At 35.7% G+C, this 17,407-nt stretch overlaps 1 protein-coding gene across 1 annotated transcript in view; it reads left to right on the top strand.

Moving 5' to 3' along the window:
- LRRC7 (leucine rich repeat containing 7) overlaps positions 1–17,407 on the top strand; it is a 507,812-nt gene that overhangs the window by 316,273 nt on the left and 174,132 nt on the right. The window lies entirely within an intron of this gene.

Raw genomic sequence — 17,407 nt, 5'->3', positions numbered from 1 at the left:
AATGAAAGAATGGGCTATAAGACAACAAGTGAAACTTAGAAAAAAGGCAAAAGCAATTTTTCAAAGAACAGTGTGGTGTCATACCATCATTGCCACCACTGAATGCTGAATGCCACAGTTTGCACCGGCACCCTGCAAGCACTGGGTACTGACCACTGTTTCTGCACCATCACCCTGCAACGTGTTACTCTCGCTGCTGCTGCTGCTGCTGCTGTTGCTCAAGCCATAATGAATTCTCCACAGTTAGCTTCTGTGGCGAGAAGGGAGTATGTGTCTGACTTGTAGAGCCCCTGTCCCCAATTCACTGATGCCAGAGAGACTTGAAAACCAGGTATGTGGCTTCTAAAAAGGATGTTGATCCCCAGCAGCCAAAAACCACCATGTACACTTACTCACCAACATTAGGTTTATTAATTGCTGCTGCAAGGGAGGCTGCATACCATGGAAAACCACAGAACACCTCAGTAAGAGGGAGTTAGGAGGGATTTTAGGTGATTTTGGAGAAGGTTTAAGAATGTGGTTATTTTTCTGGATCAGGTATTCTCTGAAAGTGGGGCATTTGGTTATTGGAGATTTGGGCATTTTTTAACCTTTGAGACCAGGGGAATGGAGAGTAGCTGGAGCTGCCATTGGAGAAGAAGTAGTAATTCCTTATAGTAATAGAAGCACAAGGTCTGCTTTTGTCTCTATCCAGGTCTGATTCTGTAGTTGACTTGTTTTTTCTTATTCCATCATCGTCTGAAGAGTTCTCAACTGATAATTTTGTGTAATTGCTTATGATCAGCAGAGAAATACTATGGTTTGGTGGTAGCAACCAGGCTAGCTACCAGCTGTCAGCTGTCAGGGCTGCTCTTCCCTTTTCAGTAGGTAAGCTTTGCATCCTACCAAGTTTCCTAAAGTGGAAATGACCAAAATGCCAGATGCTGGGCAGCCAATTAAAATATTACCAAGCCTATAATTTCCAAATATTAGGTATTGTATTAGTCAGCTCAGATTGCCTTGACTGAGTGGTTTAAACAGCAGGAAATTATTTCTGGAGTCTGGAGGCCTAAGATCAAGGTATTGGCTGATTCTGTCCCCCAGACAAGGCCCTTTTCCTGGCTAGAAGAGTATGCCATTTTGCTGTATCCTCACATGGCGGGGAAAGAGGGAGCTCTGGTCTCTCTTCCTCTTCTTATAAGGACACTAATCCAATTGCGGGAAGTGAGGTTCCATCCTTATGACCTCATCTAAATCTGATTACCTCCCAAAGGGCCCACCCCCAAATACCATCGCCTTGAGGGTTGGGACTTCAGCATATGAATTTTGAGGGGACACAAACATTTCCATAAGACGTGTCACTTTAAATCAGAGATCAGCAAACTTTTTCCTGCAGTAGGCCAAATGGCAAATATTTAAGTTTTGTAGGCCATAGGGTCTCCATCACAACTACTCAGTCATTGTAGCACAAAAGCAGCCAAAGACAATATGTAAACAAACAAGCATGGCTGTGTTCCAACAAACTTTATTTATAGACACTGAAAAATTTGAATTTCATATCATTTTCATGTCATGAAATATTATTCTTCTTTTGATTTTTTTCAACTATTTAAAAATATAAAAACTATTCCTAATTTGTAGACTATATAACAACAAGCAGTGGACCAGATTTGGCCTGCAGGCCATAGTCTGAAAACCCCTGCTCTAACTAAGAAGTGATATTATTGATGAGTTGGTTGCCTGTGAACTGATATGAAGAGAGAAGATCCAGTGGTGTTGATTAGTTCAAAAGAACACATCACGTGGAATTAGAAGTCACCGTAATAGAAGTTCCATTACTTCTGGGTCCTTATTGTAAATCTCAGAATCAATGTCTATTTTAATAGCTCTTAAATTAGGAGATAGTGACAGACTCTACCTACTACTTCACTGATGTTCTAGGAAAGCTTCTTTACATAGAATTTTTTTATTTCCTTTTATTTGGATACATTATGACTCATTTACAGTTAGTTTTTTTTCTGCCTTCTCCATCTGGTGAACTCTTCATCTCATAACCCCTAATGTCAATATTATCTGATATGAAGCCATCTCTGGGTCAGTTCCTGAATTACACGTTCTCAGAACACGACATCTTCTAGGTAGCATGAATCCCAGGCATAATACATTAACACATTAATTTCAAAATTACTTAATTTCTTAATTTTCTCATAGAATATAAGCTCTATCAGGGCAGGGACTGTGTTTTGTTGAATTACTATTATTTTGTTGAATTACTATTTGTTGAATTACTATTAAACACATAATACAAATTTCATATTATCCATTATTATTGTTAATTGTAGGTTTTTATGTCCACTTCACTAAGTTGTGAGGTACCTGAAGGAAGTGACCACATCTTAGTGCCAGCCCTTAGCCTAGTCATCTGATATGTGCTCAAGAGATGTTTGTTATATTAAAGAAAGAATTGTTTGGTTAATGAATTTAAAAGGCATAATTTACAAAGAATTTGTAAAATGAAGTATCAGGGTAGTACCAAAATAAGATAGTCAACTTGTTATTTTGTCTACAATGATAATGATGATATGAAGAATCAGACCTTTCTTCCTTTTTGGGCAGTTAGCTAAGTGTAAAATTCAGGTTCAGAAATATCATTTTTTTGACAGCATGTTGAGAATCAATGGCTGAACTTATGACTTTTTTAAAGCAAGATTGCCTTTATATAAATATAATTACCCATAAGAAATAATGCTATTAGAATTCAGTGTCTTTTACAGTCCTTTGATTGAAATGAGCTTTCATTATGAGGCACATTTCACAATGGTCTCATCTAGAGTTGATTTTTTACCCATTGTTCTATTTGGTTTCTATTGTACAGTCCATTATTTCTGATTGCTATCCTATTATATTTTATTTCACAACTTCTAAGTACTGATTGTTATAATCATATTTTAGAATGATAATCTTTATGCCAATTTATATCCATGGGGAAAAAAATTAGTCCTGGTTAAGACCAATCAAAAAGTTATCCTAAGTGAAATTTATTCCTAAATTGCTATTTTAAGTGACCATATGCAGCTAAAAGCACATATCATTCCAATTATTAAATAAAAGCTAATTTTATTTCTATGTATTGATAGACACTATGAAAAAATGTACCAGTAATGTAGGTTTTAGCATTCAAATACTAAGGGAAGAATCTCTAGTAATAAATACATAGAAGAAAAAATATCTAGTTGAGTCTGAGGCAAATATTATTTTAAGAAACTTAATTTAGGAAATTAAGAAAAATTAATAATTTTAATTTATAATCATAATAATAATAAAAAATAATTTTTCTAATTAACTGAATTTAGAAGAAAAGATTTGTGGAGTAATTTTCTTTGAAGATATAATAAACATAAAAGTGAAGAGGCATACAAACTTGAAAAATATTAACATCTTTACCATATTTTCAAAACTATAAAGTAATAAAAAATAAAAGAAACAGAATATATATAGAATCACAGTCATGGTTTCTGAAAAGTTGAAATTATAAACACCAGAAATCATACAAAAACCCACAGAATAATTTATGAAAAAGAAATTGTCAAAATGGAAAACTAGAATATTGATAAGTCAAATGCAGGAAGGAAAAAACTTAAACTACTTTGAACATTTGGACCTAGAAGAACAGTTGGACCTAGAAGGTATTATGCTAAATAAAATAAGTCAGAGAAAGACAAATACTATATGATTTCACTTACATGTGGAGTCTGAAAAACAAAACACATGAACAAACCAAACAAAACAGAAAGAGTCATAGACACAGAGAACAGATGGTTGCCAGAGGGAAAAGCGATCAGGAGGATGAGTGAAATAGTTGAGGGAAAGTAGTACAAACTTCTAGTTACAAAATACATGAGTAACAAGGATGAGATGTACAGCATGGGGAATAGAGTCAATAATAATGTTTTAACTTTGTGTGGTGACAGATGGTAACTAGACATCGTGGTGATCAATTTGTAATGTATAGACATGTCAAATCACTATGTTGTGCACCAGGAACTAACATTGTGTTGTAGGTCAGTTCTACTTCAAAAACATACAAGAAAACAAACAAGCTCATAGAAAAAGAGATCAGATTTGTGGTTACCAGAGATGAGGGGACAAGGAGGGGGGATTGAATGAAGGTGATTAAAAGATACAAATTTCCAGTTATAAGGTAAATAAGTACTAGGGATGTAGTGCATAACATGATTAACATAATGAACACTGCTGTATGTTATATAGGAAAGTTGTTAAGAGAGTAAATACCAAGAGTTCTCATCACAGGAAAAAATATTTTTCCTTTTTCTTTTATTTTGTATCTACATGAGATGATGGATGTTGACTAAACTTATTGTGGTAATCACTTCATGATATATATAAGTCAAATCATCATGCTGTATACCTTAAACTTATACAGTGCTATATTTCAGTTATAGCTCAATAAAAGTAGAAAAAAAATAAAATCAATTAAAGCTGCAAAGGCTATGCAAATACTTTTATACATATTTTCTGTTTTTTAAATTTAATTTAATTTTTTATACAGCATGTTCTTATTATCTATTTTATACATATTAGTGTATATATGTCAATGCACATTATCTCTCATGATCCCAAAAGCACCTTTGTACTTAATTTAATTAAGTAGTAATATATTCATTTCTTTGCTAGCTTAGTATTATCAAAAAGTTTTTTTCTAATCAAGAACAAAAGTTTTAAAACTATGTCTTTTATATTTTTTGCCTAAAATCTACTAAAACTCAAATTAATAAATTAGGAATTTTTTTAATGTGTGATGTATCAGACACCTCTGGGCCTTAAAAGATCTCTATTTTTACTTTAGGTCTGCCTCTTTTAGGAACCTAATAGCTCAGCAGAATGAGTGTATTTAGAAGTATGCTTTTGGCAATAAGAAACAGAATTCTGAGTAAAAATGACTTTTTTAAATAATAGGTACCTTGTTGTCCATAACAAAGTCTCAAGATAAGCAGTTCCAGAGTTTGTTTCAGTAGCTTAATGATTTTACCAAAAGCTCAGTCTTTTTCGATTTTTCTACACTGCTATTCCCAGCATGTTGGCTTTCATCCTTGGACTTGTTACCTCATGGTTTCATAGTGTCTGCTGCAACTCCAGACATCACATTCTCATTCAACCATGAAAAAAAGAGGAAAAAGAGGGACAGGTAAAAAAGTTCTCATGCCTCTCTCCCTCTTTTAAACCAAGGGGAAAAATCTTTCTCAGGATCTCCCTCAGAATCTCTTCTCCTCCTCTTCCTGTTCTAGTGGCCAGAACTGAGTCATATGCTCATATCCTAGCTGCAGAGGAGGTTTGCCTCATGACTATTTGGGATTTCCAGTCTCTGATGCAGGGCAGATACCACTGGCAAGGAAGAAAGGGAAAGGAAATGACAGTTGCCTGGGAAACCAGCCATGGCTACCTTGGCAGATTATTTTCAAAGGCCTTTATCTGCTAAAGGTCAAATTCTCCGACATCTTAGTCACAGGGTTGTTTCTGTATTTTACATTAGTCAGGGTATCAACAATCTAAGGCCAGATCTACATAAAAGTACATGAATTAATATTTACAAAGCCCAAAGTGACAAGTTGTAATTTTTTCATTGAATAATAGGAAGAAATAATGAGCCTGAAACAATGAGCCTGTGTGTGTGTGTGTGTGTGTGTGTGTGTGTGTGTGTGTGTGAAGAGTCTCTTAGGAAAGAAACTTGTTTTTCCCTGCTCAGTTATCTATGAGTTTTAAAATAGCTTAACTGTGCCTGAGTATTTTTTCAGTAGCGTTTGAAATCTCTTCATGAGCTTATAATGTAGGTTGCAGCATATTCTAGTGAAAATGAGCATCTTCATAGCTAATTATGTTTCCCATAACCTCTTGATTAGACTGCTTCAGTGCAAGCCAGGAGCTTCAGTTCCTGAAGTGTGACCATACACAGAGATAATTGTCATGGTTTCTGCTCATATGGCACCGTTTCTCCAGAAAGAGTTCAAAAAGTCTTACAATTTTATCTTTACTGCATTGTCATGAGTTAGGAATGCACAATAATTTTTGGCCAGTGGGAAAACTCACGTTCAGAGTGAATGAATGACAGGTTCTGGTCATAAACCCAAGAAGACTAGAGAGAGAGGAATGAAATTCAGTCTTCTCCTCAATCTAATTAGAGTAGTGCAGAATTTGTCTTACAGCTGGTTGCTGTTCACAAGGTTCTATTTTATACTTTAACCTATTTCACTGGAGAAGTTTATCTTACTATATAAACTAAAGCTATTCTTGAGAGGTTACTTGTAAGTTTATTTCTTCATACAGAATTTTTTTCATGTTATGCATTAAATTAAAGATACGTAGTTATAGGAAAGAAAAGTTTTCCAATAAGACATCATGAAATCAGCTTAAACTTTTAAATGTTGAATATTTAAAAGGAAAAAATATTTCCCAAGGAAATACTCAAAATAATGTGACAGTTTGATGTAAATTATATATTTTAAATATTTATTCTAAAAATTTAAATACTGCAAGGAGAAACATCTTAATTAGAAGTATTCACAAATTGCTTAATTAGACGAATTCTAAAAAATTGTCTTCCCAATATTCTTTGACAGAATAATAGATGTTTAGTTTGGTTACATATCCTTCTGGGAGATCCAAGAAGCCAGTTTAGCTTTTTGTTGCTGTTCTTAGGGGAAAGTTGAATTGAAATGATAGAGAGTACATAAATATTGTAGCTGTGACATTGGCTTAAGATATAGTAATAATCGAGGAAGAATTTTTTTTTAATTTTTATTGGAGTATAGTTGATTTACAATGTTGTATCAGTTTCAGGTGTACAGCAAAGTGAATCAGTTATACATATACATATATCCACTCTTTTTTTTTAAGATTCTTTTCTCATGTAGGCCATTAAGGGAGAATCTTTTTATACAAAACATTTTATCATAGAAATTATATTATGTTACTGGACAATGGATTTTAAATTTTTCCTTGTGTGTAAATATAATAAGTTTATGTTTCTTCAACATGAGGTATGCTGCTAGTTGCATTTTTAAAGAATATCAATTCCTGGGCCTTCTTGTCTTTAGTACTTGTGTTGTAAGGAATGATTTACTTCAAAATGTATAATACAAGGCTTCCCTGGTGGCGCAGTGGTTGAGAGTCCACCTGCCGATTCAGGGGACAGGGGTTCGTGCCCCGGTCCGGGAAGATCCCACATGTGGCGGAGCGGCTAGGTCCGTGAGCCATGGCCGCTGAGCCTGCACATCCGGAGCCTGTGCTCTGCAACGGGAGAGGCCACAACAGTGAGAGGCCGGCGTACCACAAAAAAAAAAAAAAAAAAATTTATAATACAAAGTTCATTTAAAGAAAGATTGTGAACAAGAGAACATGGTAGAATCAGTAGGTCCAAAGTATAAAATGTAAATGTCCATTTAACATAGGACATGGATTAAATGGAAAGATAGTATATTCTTTCCCTAAGTTCCAATACGAGAGAAACATTGGACAGTAGCAACTGAGGGGAGTTTTCCTATCCTTGTGACATGAATAGCCACTAATTAGAGAGTGTTTGAGAACATTTGAAAGACAAGTTAAAAGATGGAATGAATAAGCCCATGCCAAAAATTTGCAGAATCTTGTGAGAGTCAGCAAACCCATGTTATTGCACTGGGAATTTATGGAGAAACAAAATTCTGCCAACTTTATGTGGCTTCAGAAGTAATTGTACACTTGAATAGATAAAACCTCTGAATCTGATAAAAAGCAAATCATAGACTGTATAATTTTATCAGAGTGACAGATGCACCAAGATATTGTGTTATTTCCCGTCATTGCTCCAATTGGAATCTTTTACCAGATTTGCAATTGGATAAATGCTATAAAGTAATAGCATGCTAGTAAGGACTTAATTTTCATAAATGCAACCAAAGGACACTATTAAGAATAAATGTCCCTAGATTCCAGTAACATGTACCCTAAGAAATGAGAATTTCAAATAGTATATAAATATAGTTACCTAGTGGCAATTACCTAATAATAAAAATTTCCAGTCCTTAATTAATCTATTGTATCAGGTTTTAAAAACTTAAATATTCTTAGGGACCAAGCTTATATCATAAACCCATGGAGCTATCTAGATGTAAGATCTTAAGGACTGATGTTGACCAGGGGTTGGAAAACTATGGCTTATGGTCCAAATTTGGTGGCCCCTTTTTTATAAATAAAGCTTTATTGGAACACAGCCATGTCCATTGCACTACAATGGCAGAACAGGGTAGTTGAGACAGAGACCATATGGCCTATAGAGCATGGAACCCTTCTTGTCTAGCCTTTAATAGAAAAAGTTTCTTGACCCCTGGCATAGACTACAGTGGGCTCTAGAAAATATTCTTTTCAAAAAACATTCATATTTAAACAATGGTCAAGCCAAACAGTCCAGGCCAGTTTTAGATGATTGGCCACTGCTGTGAAAAGAGATCCTGTGCCAGCTCTGTCATTAACTTTCTGTGTGACGTTGAACAAGTCACCAAGTCTCCTCTAGTAAGAAGGGAGCACTTCTTTTTCCTGAGGTTGCTGTGCATAAGACCAAATGGCAAAAATCAATATGATCTTTTAAGGAGAATGTGAAAGTCAAACCAGGGAAGCATGTCCAAAACAGTCATAAATGCAAGAAGAGCCTGAAGTGAATATTGGGAGTTAAGATGCAGGGCCTGACAGGTCAGAGTTTCAAGAAGACAAAAGAGGATGATTCGATCAAATTTAAATCCTATATTCATTATAGGGAAACACACATGCCTGTGTTTTCATGGACTAAGTATGTCCATGATTCCATGGACTGGGATGGACAAGAACTCAATTTCATCATCTGCAAAAAGTATTTACAGTGTTCTCCTAGTCTAAGAAATGTCCTGTGGGAAAGAAAAGAAAAATGTTTTTGGTCACATAAACAGGAAATTGTCTAAACTAATTGAATCTGTTAAATAATCACAATGAACATTTGTATGTTTTATAAGAAGTCCTACTGATAAGAAATCTATTTAACATTTTTTAAGCAAGATTTGCCAAAATGTACTGACCGTCTGAAATTTTTTTTAAATCATGCAACATTTATAAGTCCTTAGGAAAACTTCAAGAAACTCTGACCTCAATAATCTCTCAAAATATTTCCAACTCTGAAATTCTTCTGTAAGTATTTCAATACCTAACTCTTAAAGCACACCTACCATATGTCAATCACAATTTATGTGCTTTACCTGTATTAACTATTTTAATCATCAAAATAACCTTATGATGTAAGGATTCTTATTATCATTCCCATATTACAGATGAGAAAACTGAGGTGCAAAGATGTTCTTATTGGTTTAAAGTCAAACAGCTAAGTGAGTGGTAGAATCAGGATTTATACCCAGGTTGTCTGAATTCAGAATCTATGGCCTAAACTACTCTCCATCTAGAGTTTTGTTGCTATATTTCAGATATCCAAACAAATGAAAAACTCACCTAAATATTTCACTTAGTATTTTTTATTATTTGGATTTTTTAAAACCTACTATTGAAAATGTCAGGAAGTCAACTTAACACAAGATGCAGATATCCTGGGATGGATGAATCTCAGCCTTATCGGCCTTTATCATCAAGCATAGTTTACAATAAGTAAGCTAATGTATATTCATTATAATATTCATTAAAACAGGCCTATCAGGATATCTCCTTGGCAACTGTTAATTAATTATAGCTGCCTCCTTGGCAACTGTTAGTTAACTGTAGATGTCTGATAAAAATTGAGTGGTTTTTCTTTGTAAATATTCTAGAATTCAAACAGCTCACTGGTAAAGAGTTATTCATTCACGCACATATGAATATCTTCATTAAACAAACTGTTTGAGAAGCTATTTGTAAGATCAACAACTTACTTGCTCTCATGAAGCTTCAGTCTAGTAGGGGGAAAATAATTAGCAAGTAAACAAGTTTTAATTTTCAGTATTAAATATTAAAATATAAAATTAACTGAAAATATTTAATTTAATTTTTTAGGTTAATTTTAAGTGTTAAGAAGAAAGTGTAAGTGTTAAGAAGAAAATGGAACAGGGCAATATATAACATGAAGATGGGAAGGAGATTTAATTTTGGGTAAAGGGGATATGAGGAGGAAAAATATGAGCTGAGTTGAAAAGGAGCCAGCTATGAGATTTACGAGTTAGAACATTACAGGCAAGAGAAGCAGCAATGATAAATGTAATAATCATGGAAACTTTATACATTTCTACAATTTTTACATGTATAATATGAACATAGGTTGGTAAACATCATTTAATACAACTAATTTCATTAGAACTTGCTCATTCAGATAACTAGGTGAACTTTACAAATGAATCTAAATAATCAGAAAGATATTTGGTTCAGACAGGAGATGATCAAATTGTAGGCATAACTGATAGAGAATGTGACCCAAACTGTAACAAGTCCTGATATTTTCTCCCTAACCTATGGCAGTGATCATGCCTTCAAGCCATTTGTAAGGGGAAGTCACACCAGTCAGATTCCTGTGTTGGGACCTAGAGGTAGGCCCCAGACCCACGTGTTTACTGTAAGGACAAAGGAGTACAGTCAAATGAGTACGTAATCAAGTAGGCTGCTTGAAGTGCATAAGAACAGGCCACGTGGGACCCCACCTAGTAGAGTAAGGAGGTAAACAAATGGATATAAGAGGCTCACCCTCCAAGGAATCAGCAAGGAGAGGAGATAAAAGCCTGGAATATTCCTCTAGCACAGTGGATCTCAACTAGAAGTAATTTTGCCCCCCTAACCTCTACCCTGAGGACATTTGACAATGTCTGGAGACATCTGAAAACTGCAGAGATTACTACTGATATGAGGTAGGTAGAGGCCTTGGATGCTGCTAAACATCCTACAATGCACAAGATAGCTGCATCCCAGATATCCCCTTATCCAGCCATGAGGATAGAATGACAGGGATTCATGCAAGAAACTCTAATGGGAATTTTTAGAATTTCTTCACTTTGGACCAAAATCTCTTACATTCTTTAAGGATACACGTTAGTATTGTGGACTTAAGCTATAATCACAGAAAAACCTCAGCTTCAGATGTACTCTTTTAGCATTTTCATTCTTTCTTTTCACATATATGACTCATATAGCAATGTTCTCCAAAATCCAGCTCAAACTTCACCTTTTCATAAAGTTTTCCATAATTACCAAACTGTCAAATGTTCCTTCTTCTGAGCTCCTATGGCAATCTATACATACTTTTATCCTAGCATTTACCACCCTGTGAAGTAATTATTCATTGAAAGGTCATTCCCATTTTAAAAGTAGGTCTTTCTGGGTAGAGACTATGTAAGATGTGCTAAACATCCTACAGTGCACAAAGTAGTCCCCTATATCAAAGAATTAACTGGCCCAAAATGTCAATAGTGCCAAGGTTGAGAAACCCTGCATCCCAGAAATCTTTGTAACTTCAATGTCCACGTGGCATCTGCCATAAGGAAGCACAAAGTGAATGAATAAATGCTCACAAACACTACTAACATAAAAATACCATGAGTTCTATTTTATTTTTCTGACAAAGCCTTACTTGTTTGTGTCCTAATTAAATTAAAAACCTATTACATATTTCATCTAAAAGGAACTTTTTTTGGACAATTTGACAATGATTATAGTTTAGTAACTAGCACACGAACAAGAAAAGCAACAGGCTGCATTATAGACTGTCTAAAATCTTGTGGGTAAAGACAGTCATTTTGAAAGGTGTAAAATGTAAGAAATAATATAGACTGACATTTTCAAAAAGCAGAAATAAGAGTGTAAAATTTTAAAGATATGTAAGAAATCATATTGGAAAGTAACTTTAAAAACGGAAGTAAGAATGTAATGATAGAATGAAACTTTGGTGATAGTAATTAATGGAAACTAGGATCAAGAAAATAAAATAAGATAAAATTAAAATAGAAGAAAAGATATTTTAAACAACAGAACTGGGCTTCCCTGGTGGCGCAGTAGTTGAGAGTCCACCTGCCAATGCAGGGGACACGGGTTCGTGCCCTGGTTCGGGAAGATCCCACATGCCACGGAGTGGCTGGGCCCGTGAGCCATGGCCACTGAGCCTGCGTGTCCAGAGCCTGTGCTGCACGACAGGAGAGGCCACAACAGTGAGAGGCCCCAACAGTGAGAGGCCCACATACCGCAAAAAAATTAAAAAAAATAAAATAAAATTTTAAAAAACAGAACTTAAATAAGCTTCAGGAAATAGTTTAGAGAACCTCATGGGAAAGCCTTTTGTCATTGTTCCAGAGGAAACAAAAGGAAAATTGTTGCTCATTCAAAAGAATGGCAAAGGAATCGTAGGAAGCTATGTTATAAACTTAACACATAGTTTTACGTATGAATTTATGAGTCAAAGATTTCAAAAGCAATAGCCTAAAACTAGGATGGGAAAAGAAAAAGTCTTAGAGGTGGCAGAGAGGCTACCTATCCCCATACAAAAGGAATCAAACAAACTACACTAATAGAAACATAAGACATAATAGATACATTTATACATTGTCTTGGTCAGCCCACGTCTAAAGAACAGTGTTTAATTCTGAGTGCCAGTTGGCCTTCAGAGACAGAAATGTTTCAGATTATGTGGTCCATATGGTCTGTCTCACTACTCAATTCTGCCATTGCAGTGCAAAAGAGCCATAGATTATATGTTAACAAATGGGCATGACTATGTTCCAGTAAAGCTTTATCTATAAAAATAAAAGTGCCAGGTTTGTATCTCATCCTGTTTGGAAGAGAAGCTTTGATAAAGATGATCAGGGTGTTTAGGTTTCTGGAAACCCCATCATGTAAGAAATGATTTAAGAGATCACCAATATTTAACCTAGAAAAAAGAGATAAGTCCCAGAACTAATAAAATTTACTTTAGGACACTCAAGTACAAGACATCACTCATGTCTTCATTTAATAAAAATAATTGGGTCTTTCTCTTTAACCACCATGGCTAGAAAAAATGTATATTCTCAAGTTTATGTGATACGCATCTTGGAGATCAGTGAGAACTACAGAGTTCCTAGAGTTCAGGAAGTTGTGGAAAGGCTTCTGGTCTTCAGCTCATAATGGTTCTCACTAGAATACTTTTTGCCTAAGGCTACATGGTCAAGTCAAATGCAGGTGGCTTTACTACTCCTGTGGTCATTTTTCATTCATTGCCATGCTTGGTCACTTGGTCCTTCATCTTGGTTCCCAAAGTTTTGGTGTTCATTGTTTGTTGGACGACAATGTGGTCTAGAAACAAAGCTTGAGAGAATCTGCCACTCCTCAGTATTCCCAGGTTCAGAAGAAAATCTAATTCTCTCTTCATGGAGCACAGCCACTACTGCCCCTTCCACTAGAAGCACCTATTCAGTGGTATAGGTTTGGCAAGAGGTGAGTCAGATGTTCTTACAATGCTGGCCAATGTTTCACAACCATCTTTGGACTGCTAGTGGTCCCACACAGACCCTTCTGGGCATCTTGAAGTGTAAAGGAGACATATATATATATATATATATATATATATATATATATATATATCCAATGCCAAATAAATCATGGAAAAGAAAGCAGATAGTATGTGAGTTTAAAAGGAGAGATAACTTTGTGGTGGAGTAGACAAGAAACATCACTTATTTATTTTTCAAATATTTATTTCTAGTCAAGACCTTTTACCTGAGCTCCAGTCTTACACAGGTGCACATGTGCACGTGTGTGACCATGCGTGCACACACACAATTTTCTCCTAACATAGGACTCACACATTCACCTCAAATTCTCTATAGTATTTAAAAAAGTATTCACTACATCCAGCTCTCTCCACCTTAGATTTATTCCTTTGCAACATTCCCACAGTGCTACTCAATCCAGAAGCTAGCTTCAATTCCTTCCTCTTCTTTACCTTCCACATCCAACCAACAATCATCATTACCAAGTATGTCTTCACCAGTGCATCCCTCATAGTTCCCGCCATATCATCCATACTGCCATTGTCTTATTTCTGGCCACAATTATATCCCACATAGATTTCAGGACAGTCTTTTATTTGACCTTTTGCTAGCACATCTTCTCCACATTTCCCACACCACTCCAAGCTGCCAAAGTGATCTTTCTAAAATAAAAATTTGATATATCTTCCCTATCTAAATCTTAAAGCTTCCATTGCCTTCAAGCTAAAACTCAAACTTCTTTGTTTAACATGGATGATCTCATGATCTGGCCCTTGTCTACATATTATTTCTTATTTCTTACTATGTTTCTTATTTACCATTCTTACTAACCTGCAGTTCCTTAAATGGGCTTTGATCTCTTTCAATGCCCCCCTTTGATGTCTCTTCCAAAAAACATCCATCTCTTCTGATTCTGTAGCCTGATCAACTGCTACAAAGTGAAGGGTCAGTAGAGTCTCTTTTTTTTTTTTTTTTTTTTGCGGTACTTGGGCCTCTCACTGTTGTGACCTCTCCCATTGCAGAGCACAGGCTCCGGACGTGCAGGCTCAGCGGCCATGGCTCACGGGCCCAGCCGCTCCGCGGCATGCGGGATCTTCCTGGACTGGGGCATGAACCCTCGTCCCCTGCATCGGCAGGCAGACTCTCAACCACTGCGCCACCAGCGAAGCCCGAGTCTCCTATTTTTTACTCCCACTCCCCAACGCTGAAAAAGCACTTCTTTAGAATCCTACACATATATTTTCTATGGCATTTAGTCTATTGGGTAAACATGGCCCATTGTCTTAACCATTTTCTTTCAAGATTATGAGCTACCTGATAATAGGAAAAACACCTTTCATCTTGATAACCTTAAAAGTTGAGAGATAGTAGGAAATCAATATGTTTATGTTACTGAATAAAAAGTATTGAAGATGTATGGATAAAGGCATATTGAACGGGAGAAAAAGAGCATTAGCAAAAGCTTAAAACAGAAAACTGATCTTCTCAAAGTCATCACTAATCTACATGTTGTTCAATCAAGTGGTCATTTCTCAGGTATATCATCAATGTTTCTTACAATTTGTTATTTCTTCCAACTTGAAACGCCATCTTTACTTGGCTTCCAGTTCTTCACACTCTTCTGGCTTTTCTCTTGTGATCCTAGTAGCTTCTCTGTCTTCTTTCCTGGCTCATCCTCATGTCTTCTTAGACCTATTATCTTCTCATCTACACTCATTCCTTTGGTGATCTCACATGCTCAAGGCTTGATACCATCTGTATGCTGACCATGCTCTAATGATCTATTTTGCCTGGACTTCTTCCCTGAACTCCAGACTTGTGTATATAACTTCCTGCTTGACATCTCTAGTTGGCTTTACCATAGAAATTTCTAATTTAGCATTTCTTTTTTTTTTCAACCTTATGAGGTGAGGTATAACTGATAAATAAAATTGTAGGATATTTAAAGTACATTGTGATGATTTAATGGAAGTATACGTTATGAAAGGATTCTTCTCATCTAATTAATTAACCCATCCATCACTTCACATATTTATCTTTTGGGGAGGAAATTTGAGGGGGGATGGACAGGGGTGAGAACATTTAAAACGAAGCTTTTGATGAACCCAAAACCCTGCTCACCCTGTCTTCTCCATCAGTCAATTACACTTCATCCTTCTAGTTGTTCAGACCAAAACACACTTTTAATCACATTTGACTCTACTTTCTCTTACTCCCCACAATCATTTCGTCAACAAAACATTTGAATCTAATCTTAAATATGTCCAGAATCCAGCCACTTCTCACCCCGTCCGCTGCCACCAACCTGACCAAACCGCCGTCACCTCTCATTTGGCATTTTCCATTAACTGCCTGTTTGATCTCCCAGCTTCCACCTTTGTCCTCCTCGGTCTGTCTACAAGCCTGAAATCATAGGTATCCTTTTAAAACAAGTCACTTCAATATACCTTTGATCAAAGCCTTTCAGTGACCCTCCATTTTACTCAAAATCAAAGCCAAAGTCTTGGGCTATAAGACCCCATATTTTCTAACTCCCCATTATCATGTCTTTACTTTTCCTGTCCCTCAGTCTACTTCAGCCACACTGGTTACCTAGGATGTCTTCAAGCAAGCAACGTGTCCCTGCTTCAGTCTAGGCACTAGGGTGCTCCTTCATTTCCTTTAAGCATTGGCTCAAATTTCTTCTCAGTGAGACCTGATTACCCTATTAAAAATTGCAGTCATGTTATATGAATTCTTCCTATCTTCCTCCTCTTCTTAAGTGTTCTTCATAGCACTTATAACCTTCTAGTATATTATTTTATTTTACTTAATTGCTTTATTTATTGTCATTATCATCTCCACTGGAATGTAAAGTACTTTTGAGGAGGAATTTTTGTTTCTTTTCATCCAGTGCTATTCCCCAGACCCCAGAAGATTATCTAACTCATAATGATCTTTCAGTAACAGTTGCTGAGTGAAGAAAGAGTACACACATGTTTTTGCATTTATGAGTGCCTGCCAGAGTCTGAATTACAGTAGTATTTCATTTGCTACTCATAAAAGCCCTATAAGATAATTACTACATGAATTTTAAAGATGAAGGAATGAAAATTTTTTGAGATTTGAGTCAACAATGCCTCCAGAATTTCTGTATAGTCAAGAGTTGGAGACAGCATTCTGGTTAGTAGGGAGATAAAAAACTTGAAAATCAGAAAAATGCTCTCTTCTCTTATGTTGTATGTTATACTTGAGAATGGTTTGGTAAATGCTGATTACACATGGCATGTGCTAAGGTACGTCTAATCTTTGGCACCAACTCTTGCCCGAGGTTTAAGGTTGTTCAAAGCTGCAGCATCATTCAAGCCAATATGTTTAGGAGACAATGAGTACAAAAGTTGGGGGTAGGGGATTAAGAGGTACAAACTACTATGTATAAAATAAATGAGCTACAAGGATATAAAGTACAGCACAAGGAATATAGCCAATATTTTATAATAATTATAAATGGAATATAACCTTTAAAAATTGTGAATCACTATGTTGTACATCTGAAGCTTACATAATATTATAAATCAACTATATCTCAATAAAAGAAGATAAAAAAGTTTTTCTATAACAGAATTTCATTTAAGGAAGTGAAAAATGACAAGATTGATGATGAATTTGTGGCCATATTGTGAAATTTTAGAACGCTTTACTAAGAATTGGGTTTATCCGTTGGTTTCCAAAACCTTTGGGGATTCTTAAAAATATGGATTTTGGAGCCCCAATTGGTACCTCCTATTGGTATAGATTTTTAACAAGCTTCCCAGATTTTCATTAAGCATCCAGGCCAGAACTCCATCCATAGACTGGCATTTGGAAACATGGTAAGCTACTAAAGGTTTTCAGGCAGCAGTTTGCATATGTTACTGTATATTTGCAACTTACTTCTC

The sequence above is a fragment of the Lagenorhynchus albirostris genome, chromosome 2, assembly GCF_949774975.1.
Source record: "Lagenorhynchus albirostris chromosome 2, mLagAlb1.1, whole genome shotgun sequence".
NCBI classification, from domain to species: Eukaryota; Metazoa; Chordata; class Mammalia; order Artiodactyla; family Delphinidae; genus Lagenorhynchus; species Lagenorhynchus albirostris.
The sequence above is the reverse complement of the archived record's forward strand: the minus strand, read 5'-3'. Positions and strand labels throughout refer to the sequence as shown.